Source organism: Nicotiana tabacum, chromosome 1 (genome assembly GCF_000715075.1).
Source record: "Nicotiana tabacum cultivar K326 chromosome 1, ASM71507v2, whole genome shotgun sequence".
In the NCBI taxonomy this organism is placed as follows: domain Eukaryota; kingdom Viridiplantae; phylum Streptophyta; class Magnoliopsida; order Solanales; family Solanaceae; genus Nicotiana; species Nicotiana tabacum.
The window spans coordinates 181,315,869-181,320,940 of record NC_134080.1 but is presented as its reverse complement, the minus strand read 5'-3'; the positions used below and the strand labels follow the sequence as shown (position 1 = coordinate 181,320,940).

At 36.8% G+C, this 5,072-nt stretch overlaps 1 long non-coding RNA gene across 1 annotated transcript; it reads right to left on the bottom strand.

Moving 5' to 3' along the window:
• Positions 1 to 577: 577 nt before the first annotated feature.
• On the bottom strand, positions 578 to 2,062 carry LOC142161890 (uncharacterized). The gene is made up of 2 exons (XR_012693605.1): positions 1,736 to 2,062; positions 578 to 891 (listed from the first exon to the last, which is right to left on the bottom strand). It is a non-coding gene; the product is annotated as an uncharacterized LOC142161890 (long non-coding RNA).
• Between the last annotated feature and the right edge of the window lie 3,010 nt (positions 2,063 to 5,072).

Below are 5,072 nucleotides of genomic sequence, written 5' to 3'. Positions count from 1 at the left end.
GCTGCAGCTTTAACTATTTCCCTTTACTTCTGTTATTGTCTACTTGTTCAGTAAGGATATTGATATTATGTATTTGGCATTTGTTCACGCCGCCTAGTAAATATAAGTATCATGCTCTCTGTCTCTACTCCTACAAGTATCCATCAACTCTTATTCGTTGTGTCTTAAGAATTAGATGTCACATTTTATAGTCCCGACTATTAATACAAGGAACTTATTAACTTAAGAAGTATTGTAAAGATTATCAAAGAGGCTTATACGGCAATCGTTTGATCGATCTGATTCTGTCAAATGTCCCCGAAGTCTCTAGGTAGGAAATAGCAGGGACTTCCAAGATTTGAAAGCATTTGCACTTCTTTCATGGATTCAACCCTATTGCAATTGTCTATCTAATTCTCACATGATGATCACTGTTAAAGAGTCCTGCAAAAGGAAGGGATATGCAGGAGAAAAGAAAAAGAGAGAGGAGAGGAAGGGGAGTATTTTTCTGCATCTATTTGGAGAAAATGAAAGGTGCGACTTGTCACAACCTAAACCGATGGGCCGCGACGGGCACCCGGTACCTTACTCAACCGAGTACCAATGTAACGTATCTTTCTTATTACATCATTATATACACGTGACATACGGGCCTAGTAGGCCAACATAATTATTTATAAACTCAAACATAGGCCGACAAGGCCGTACAATCTTTCACGTATACGACATATGTCTACAAGCCTTTAAGAATACATAAATGTCATAGAGGTCGGGATAGAGTCCCGCCATACCAAACAATACACGTCTAAATCATATTAACCAAACAAGCAACTCCGAAGCAAATGGAGCGCACCAACATCTTCCGCCGAGCTGGTAGCCTACTTGGAGGGCTCTCGACCTGTCTATCGGAACCTGTGGGCATGAAATACAGCGTTCCCAGGCAAAAGGGACGTCAGTACGAATAATGTACCGAGTATGTAAGGCACATAAAAAATACATAAGAGACATGGAAGACATATAAAGTACGTGACTCAACCTGTAAGTCTGAATAACTTTGTAAATTATAAATTACTTTTAACATTATGCATATGCGTATGAATGTCATGTCTTGCATAGGTACATGTTTCATAACATCATCAGTCTCTAAGGGCATCTCATCATATTATATCGGCCATTGTGGGCAAACTCATCATCGTATACCAGCTGATCAGGTGGTGGTGCGTATATAACGCCATAACCTTTCACATATCCCATATACATATATATACGTGTATATATAGCCATTTGAATACATACATATATATGCGTATATAACGCCGTTTGAATCATATTTCAGCCAATGTGGGCAACATCATCATCATATACCAGCTGATCAGGTGGTGGTGCGTATATAACGCCGTAACCTTTTTCCATATCCCATATACATATATTTACATATATACGCGTATATAACGTCATCTGGTCATGGGTCAATGCATATGAATGCAGTACATAAAAAGTACGTCAAAAAAATCATTCGGAATGTCATAAGACTATTTTGCCTCTGAGTAATATTATAAAGTAAACTCTTTTCAACTTTCGTATTTTTCTGAGACCCATGAACCGATGATAAGATATTATAACACACGAAAATTCAAGAACATAGATATCTCTAATACTTCTATGAATAGAGTCATTCATGGAATTTGTGCATTTGCACGTTCCATTCGTATCGTATGGATCATGCCAAAAGAAAGAAGGGATAGCCTTAACATACCTGGAGTAGGAGAAACTCCATATAATATTTTGTTGGAAGACCTTCGTTGTTTGAACGAAATTTGCCTTTGCTCCTTGAAAATTCACGGACGAAAATATTTTCTGGTTCCTAAAACTTTGGAACGAATGATCATTGAATTCTTTTGATTTTGGAGAAAAACGTTTCTGGTTCTTCTTAGTTTTGAAAGAATGACATTGAATTCATTTTGATTTTTTTGGAGGAAAACTTTTTTCTTTGGTTGCTTGAGAATTTGAGATGGAACGTTTCTGTTCCTTGAAGCTTTGGAAAGAATGATATTTCTTTGAGTCATTTTGGTTCATATTTAGACTTTGGAAGATAACTTAGTTAGTTGTCCAATCTTGTTTTTGCATAGGTGGCTATAAGTGACTTACTTAGTCACTTCTTATCTTAGTGGCTTCTTGCCACGTGGTTGGGGATAACTATTAGGTTTTTATCCGCTTATTAGTTAATCGGGTAATGTCCCGTTACCCGGTAATTGACCAATTACCCGTATAATTTAAAAATTACTTAAAATTCAACTTATTTTTAATATTCTTCATATATACTTTATATATTATACTACCGTGGTCATATGGTACCTTACATAGTAGTAGTTTATAATTATCGGATATTATCGCTCGACCCGTATTTTATCCCAAATTGGCCACTTTTAACGAAACTCCTTTTCTTTAATTCGTGTACCCATTTATCCTTCATAGCACTTATTTATCGCTTGATATAAATAGCGTATTACTTATAATCCCAAAATAAATCCCATTCCCGAATTTACGTCGATTAATCTTACAACGAAGCTTTATTGTACGACGACGCTTTAATGTACGAAAATGCGAAATATAATATCTCATTTTCAGACTTTGATCATTTTACTTATGGCGTACTTTCATGCACTAAAACCTGGGGTGTAACATCATTCCCCCCTTTGGAACATTCGTCCTCGAATGTTGGCTGGTGCACTTATCGTTTTCGTAACTTATGTCTTCTAAATACTTTGTGCTCTTCTTTCCATCATGGCAATTGTTATGTGAGTAAATCCAAATGCTAGGGCATTCCCTCCTTTAGGCCTCTTTCACACCCCATGATTTGTAATCAGAATTCGTCCAATCTTGTAACTGTTGCTACCTTTTGTCATGCAGCCTGTACGACTTCTTCCTACTATGTGCGCCTATGAGACTTTTTCCTTTAGCTTTTAGCCAATCGCCTTTTCTTACTTTGGGAACATATACAAAACTCGACAAGATGTCCCTTTGGGTATCTATGTGTATACTGAAGTTCTTCTCTCGGTACTTTGTTGAACTCACGAATATTGCTATATTTTATCGCATGGGTCCGTTTAGCCATCCGTATGACTTTACTGCATCCAGCTGGGTCATACTATACCATAACTCTTACTTTGATTTTTAGTTACTGAGGTCGACGACCAAACTCTAGGTTACTCTTCCATTGCTTATTATATATGTATAAGTCTAAGTCCTTTAATACTTCTTCATTACTGTTCATCTTAGGAATGATTGTCTAATTTCATTTCCTACTTTGTAACTTTTATCCATCCATTGTCGATTCACCTCAATGTTTATCTATAATCTTCCATTTATAACTTGAAACTTCTTACGTAATACATTGCCACTAGGGCTTAAGTTGCATCGAGGAATATTTGAAATGATTCCCATAATCGTATTTCATAGTGTCTCAATGTGATTCTACTTATGGGGTATCTTAATTTCGTTCCGTCCATGAAATCTTTTTCTCCTCCTCTTATTCTATTTTTTCAAATCATTATTCAAACGAAGGCCCAAACTTCATCCTTTATTTGTGACAACTATACCCTCATTTTATTACTGGGTCAGCATTTCATTCCTTCTAAATGCCATTTGTCTTTGACTTCTTTGAGTTCATTCAGGCTACACTAAGCTTTGTATAACATAGAGAAATCATATGCTCTTATTGTTTTCATGGGCTTAATTCTAAGGACTTATCCATTTTGTTACTTTCCCATTCACATATTCTTATCCTTGCTCCTGTCTTCTAGAACCTTGTCGCTTCACCATACAATAACTTTTGACCTACACATCTCTATTTATATTACTTGCAACCTTTCAACTTGCCTGCATCATAGATTTTCTTATGTCATTTGGAACATCAAGCGAGACATCACATCGTCTCTAATTCTTCTTTACTCTGTTAGTCAAGCTTTTCGATACCTAGACCATAGGTTGGAAGGTATGCTACTAACGATGCCTCTATCATTCCTGGATATTGAATCTCAGCACTTTTAACCTTTTATCCGAAGTATGGACTATTCACATATTCTGCCTTTGAATATCTCATACGTTATTTACCTTTACCTTACTTACCTTAAAATCTCGTATCCTATCTTCTATCTCTTTCCTGACCTCCCTTCCACCTAGGTGTAATTCATGTCCATAACTTTAGGTTCTATTATAATACTCGTACCTTTGGTACATACACAATCCAGTGGGAGCTTCGTACTGACTTGTTATGAGGCTGATACTTCTTCTAACTGGCTTCCCTGTAGAGCTATTATAGACTATGGTTGTTGTGTTATTTCTCTAGAACATCTGATATTAAGAGTGATTCTGTCACGTTCTCAAGCACAACTTCTATAATTTTATTCTAGGTCCAATAATCAAACTCCTGATTTACTTGGGTGATGTAATTCTTTAGTTTCCTCTTCCTTCTGGTTAGCCTTTATGTAAGCTTAAGCTATCTCCTAACCTGCGGCTCATGGTATTAGTTATTACTTTAGCCTTTTATGGATGCTGAGGAATATCCATGATAGAACCCTTTAATAATTCAATCCTTCGTCTATGACCTAGGCTCAATTCTTTCTTTTAACGTATACCAGAATCTTCTACGGCTGTATATACTGCATGTATAAAGCCCCGAACCATTAAGTGCATTCATAACGTAACCAACTCTGGATCATTGATCGAATAATTTTTTTTCGTTCCATCTTAGCTTTCTTTCAAGATAAGCTATTACTTTTCCTAGTCTTTCTGCCCCCGTGTTGCGTCCATACTTGGCTTATCTCAGTTCCCACACATGCCACAGTTTTCGTGCAATTCATATGATCTCAAGTATTACTTTTAATTTTTACTTCCTGTTCATTAGCCACGGTAGGTGCCACTTTCCTTGGGAGTGCTTCCAATGTTGTTGTGAGACTGTTATTACACTGACCATTCTCTCCTTAGGTCACTGAGCTTAGGTTGAAGCCTTCTTCCTTACTTTCTCATTTAGTCTTTCGTAGTAGTATTTAGGGAGGGTCCTCTGACTCTTGTAAGGCTGCGAGCTTATCACA